This window comes from Camelina sativa, chromosome 16 (genome assembly GCF_000633955.1).
Source record: "Camelina sativa cultivar DH55 chromosome 16, Cs, whole genome shotgun sequence".
NCBI classification, from domain to species: domain Eukaryota; kingdom Viridiplantae; phylum Streptophyta; class Magnoliopsida; order Brassicales; family Brassicaceae; genus Camelina; species Camelina sativa.
Genome location: NC_025700.1, coordinates 3,775,591 through 3,780,874, shown reverse-complemented (window position 1 = coordinate 3,780,874; position 5,284 = coordinate 3,775,591). Strand labels below are relative to the sequence as shown.

General features: G+C 26.5%; 1 protein-coding gene and 1 non-coding gene across 3 annotated transcripts in view; one reads left to right on the top strand and one right to left on the bottom strand.

Annotated features, from left to right (window-relative positions):
* On the bottom strand, positions 643-726 carry TRNAL-UAA. The gene has a single exon. It is a non-coding gene; the product is annotated as a tRNA-Leu (tRNA).
* LOC104749630 (homeobox-leucine zipper protein HDG3-like) overlaps positions 5,038-5,284 on the top strand; it is a 6,752-nt gene continuing 6,505 nt past the window's right edge. For both annotated transcript variants that reach the window (XM_010471300.2, XM_010471301.2), the window contains exon 1: positions 5,038-5,141. The gene's annotated coding sequence lies outside the window, so the exon portion shown is untranslated. The remainder of the gene's footprint in view (positions 5,142-5,284) is intronic.

Below are 5,284 nucleotides of genomic sequence, written 5' to 3'. Positions count from 1 at the left end.
TTTTTTTTTTTTTTTTTTGGCAATAGTTTTTTTTTGGTATTAAGATCTTGCTATGTTTGAAAACATGAACTAACAAACACAAAGCATGCAGTTTTCGTTTTCAATTCAATATCGGATATTGTTTTTGATTTATGGAAAATATATTAGTATCTTGTTTTATTTCAATTTTGTTGCGGATATCTGGCAACTAAATTTTTTTAGTTAAAAAATATATTTTTGACTAAGTAGGATTCTTCCTCAAGTTTAGGGAACTAATTAACAAAAAAAAAGAACAAAATTTAGGGAACTATATGATGACCAAATTCATAGATTTATATTTAGGATTGTTCTACTTCTAATTATTACATATAAAGATTTTAAGGAAAGAAACATAATTACGGTTTTTTTTGTATGTAATCCTCATCAGAAGTTTATCCAAACAAACAGATATAATATCATCATAAAATTTTGTACCTAACCACCAAGGAATATCGTTAAAAAGGAAAAAAAAAATAGAAAATAACCAAGGATCGTTTAATTTCTATATACCCTCATAAAACTTACTGTCTCAACTGCTGCGCGCCCTCGACGTCGATGAATTTCTAGCGTGGGTCGTGATGAATTTTTGTGACTTGGGCTTATTTTCGGAAAAAACAAAAAAAATTTCAGAAGTGGAGTTTGAACCCACGCCCTCGTATGAGGACCAGAACTTAAGTCTGGCGCCTTAGACCACTCGGCCATCCTGACTTCTCTTTATTTCTTAGAAGCTACAATATAAGTTTGATGCCGGGGGATTTTTAAGGCATACCACACAATATTAAGAGGGAATCATATTTTGCCTAGTTTAGCAAAGAAGCTGTGTATTATTTACACATGCATACTTAAAATGTACATATCTAGTGGGTTTAATATTGGATCACTAATATGTAACACGTTGAATTAATTCATTTTTAAAGTGTGAATTAATTAATATCATTAGTTCATTATATAATGTTTGGTCTTGATTCTTAATTCTTAAACATGATTACTTGAACATATTCTCTAACCAATATTCTTTTTTTTTTCCAGTAGTTCTATTGCATCTTGGATATATATATTTGCAATTTTTTAGATAATCTATATATAATAACAATCCGAATAAATGCGATAAAAAATTGTGTTTTCGTACCTTTTGGATATTTTCCGAAAGTCGTGATGGTTTACTAAAACTGTTATTTATGAAAAGTTACAACTGTTCACTATAGAGTTGTGTTTATTGGGACATTCATATCTTTTGAAATCTATATATATTTGTTTGCTTGAACAGTTTTTATTTTTTTGCAATAACACAAAACAATATAAATTTTCAATCTCAACAGTTTTTAAAGCTTATAAATTATTCTCTAGCATTCATTCTTTTAAAAGTAAAGAAAATCCTCCAATTCTTAATTTAACAAAAGATTTTTGGAATGATGAATCTAATTTACAACTTTTAGTTAATTTTAAATATAAAAATTTGTTAGAGTTTTTTTCCAACAGTTAGATGAATTATATAAGTGAGTTTTTGAATTTGATCTTTTCAATATGGTAATAAAGATGTCTTCTATTTAAAAGCAGTTTATATGGATTATTAGGTACAATGAAGTGCAGACAGTTGCGAGTTTTCGTAGTACCATTACGTAAAATTTTTGTTTTTATATATTTTTTTAAAAATTCAAACGGTTGTAGCTGTTCATTATAGAGTTGTATATTGTCACTATATTTTATTTATATTTTTTCATCACAACTTTCATTTTAATAGGTGTATTACGTTATTGGCGTGTGTCTATTTAAATAGTCATGTCTTCTAAACTCTCTTTATATTTGTCTCTTCATCGGTAACCAACAAGTTCGTTGAAACAAATTTTTCATTTTATGTTGAATCTAAATAACTGAATATTAATATCTAATATTCAATGTTATTCTATAATCTAACTGAAATTTTAGAAATGATTATAGCAATAAAGAAATTTAATACAACTTACTATAGAATTTATAGTTGCGTCTATTTATCGTAACATTTCATTAAAACAATATTTTAATATTTAATATTTAAAAATAATAATAACAATTGAATAAATGAGAACAACTGTTGCGACTTTTTTTAGTATTTTTTGTGAATCTTTTTTTTTGTTTTTTTTAATTCAAATAGTTGTATCTGTTCATTGTAGAATTGTGTCTTTTTGCACTATATTTTATTCATATTTTATCATCACCATTTTTTCGTTCTAATAGGTGTGTTTATTTAAATAGTCATGTCTTTTGAACTTTCTATATTATTGTATCTTCATCAATAATTAACAAATCATAGTTCGTTGTGACTTTCTATAATATAACACTTAAGATTAGTTCAATATTCTCAGTTAAGATCACTTTATCGTTATGATTTTTTTTAATTATATAATTCTTCATAAAATATCTTATATATTTATAATACTTTAGAAAATGTTTTTTTGCAAATTTACGTCTATTCTACATAATAATTTTTGTTTGTAAATTTTCATTTTGATGGTTGTGCTTTTAGTAACAGTTTTTCTTTAATATTTATATATTCAAACTATTCTATTACATTCAAATGATTTCATAATGTATAATTTCAAATTTCAAATTTATTAATTTTTTCTAAAATACTTCCCTCGCGACATCGCGGGGGGTATTTTCTAATAAAAAGTATAATTAGAATGATAATTAAGAGTGACACTTTTCTAAAAGAAAAACGAGACTGCAAATTTAGATTACAGGTAACATCGTAAAATTAATCAAATAGTGGGTGTGAGATTTTGGATGAGACCTATTCAGAATCCTCAAAACTCAAAACTTTACTGGTTAAAACAATATTGTAGCATGGAGCTCTGTTTGTTTACGGTTTCATATTCAAAGTAGTTTTATTGTGGTCCAATTCTAATTAATGATAGATAATTCGTCATGAACGTTAGAGTCTGGTACATAATTTAATTTTTTAATCATGGTTACACATTGTGAGGAGTTGGAATAGTACATTTCAACAATCGTCGACATCATGTTTTTTCTGTTTGCCTACTTTTGTATTTATATCCTTAATAAATTAAATATAAAGAAAAAAAACATAGTAAGAAAAGCTACTTTTGTATATTTTTTTTTTGTGTGTGGACAAAGCTACTTTTATATTTATATCTTTAATTAAGGATAAGAAAGTTGAAAATTGAAAGGTGTAAATCAAACATTTGTATAGCTAATGAGACATATGAAACTAACGTACACACACATATCACGTCCAAAAATAGAAAAAACGCACACATATGACACGTGTACAGGCAAGCATGCTTATTTCATGAAGGGTGAATAAGAAACCGCAAACTACAGACTGTCACTTGGCTGTAATTAAAATTTAAAGTAGCTGTTAGCAAAAAAAAAAAATTTATTGTAAGGGCCACAAATTAATTAGCTGTGCGTTACCAATGGAGACTGGAGAGGCAAACAAAAAATATTAACTATATATGTCTTAAGGTGGTTTACAAACATAATTATTTCAATTGTTAGTTAGTTGCACTATTGATTTGTTTAAATGAACTACAGCCAAAAAAAAAATCTTTATAGTATTGTATTCCCAAGTGTGAGAGATATCGTCAATAACTATGAAACAATGTAATTATTTTGCTTAATAAACTACAGTAAAAATATGAAAGTTACCAGGTAATCGAACCATGTTAAATTATTATTTACAATATGAATCATATGATTTTTTTAAGAAATCAAATATCATTTTCAAGAATATTTTATTGTGGTATATCATCAAATCTAATAATTTAATATAATTGATAATTTCTTCGAATTTGTATCACTTATTTGTATCATATGATAATTTGTATAGCTGCCAGATTGACGATGGCTTAATCTCAATGGATCAGATATTTATTTAGTCAATTTCACATTTAAATTAAATTTTTATTTGTAATTATAAATTTAAATATATATAGTTTTAAATTTGACTATTAAATTATTTTTTTGGTCAAATTTATATTAGATGGTAAATTAACTAAAAAGAATTGTATGACCAACGACCAGAATTTGTAGCTTAATCTTTGTGTTTATCTAGTGTCAGCTAAGTCACAATCCATATTTTGATGTTAAGAAAATTGTTGACTGATGACTAATCACTTTTAAAGATATGTTGGATAATATGTTGACTAGCTATTACAATCACTTAAATAAATTGTACGGAATTTTCGTCTATTGATTTTTTTTATACATTTAACAATTATTAACAATCGATCTAGCCAATAATTATATTATGGATTTTTTCAAAAAAGCATTCTCTTTCGTATTTCACTTTTTTTTTTATATAATTCAGAAGTGACCCCAAAAATTTCTTAGGTCCAAACACTAATTTCCTAGGGTTGGGGAAACCATGTTAAATTTTGAATCTCGTGGCCAATGCTATTTAAACCCATATGGCGAGACTTTGTTATAAACGATCGATAGATTCAATAAAAGCATAGATTTGTCGTTTATGTAATTTATTTCATGCATCTTACATCATGCAGATATTACTATTGACTAGATCAATCAATATTGTGCATCTCTAACATACACAAATTAATTAATGGCAAATATGTATAATTTATCATATATAAGACTAAAATGACAATTAAGTTTAAAAAAAAAAACCAAGATCACTTTCACTATGAAATTAAAATATGCAAAGTTAACTAATATTACAATTTTTCTCTTAGGCTCATACCATATATATAAGCATGATATTTTATAGAAATCATTGTTTCTTAAGAGTAAAAATTCAAAAAAGACTCAAATTAAAAATACCAAAAAGGTTAAAAATATTACAATTATTTAGACTGAATTTTCCATATACAAAACCATATATGGAAAACCAATTACACTGTGACACATGGTAAAAATACAGAAGCATCTTTGTCTTCTTCTCTTTTCTTTTTTAACGTTATCTTTGGCTTCTCTTTCCTTCGAGCATGTAGGGTAAAGTGTTTCCCTCGCCACCTATAAATATGCGTCTCTACAACCCCCTAAATTCACTTGCACTCTCACCACCACTCACTCACCTCAAAACCACTTCATAAAACCATTAGTTGATTTCCAACCAAGTCCCCCTATTGCTTAGCTTGATACTATCCTATTTTTCATCGACAAACGTAATATACCTACCATTCATCTTTTTCATTTGATTGATTTTATACAATTCCATCTTGATGATAAAATATCGAGTTCTAATCGAATCCATTGTTGTTGTATACATCAAATAATGATTTGGTTTCTTATGTATCTTGCTTTTAGG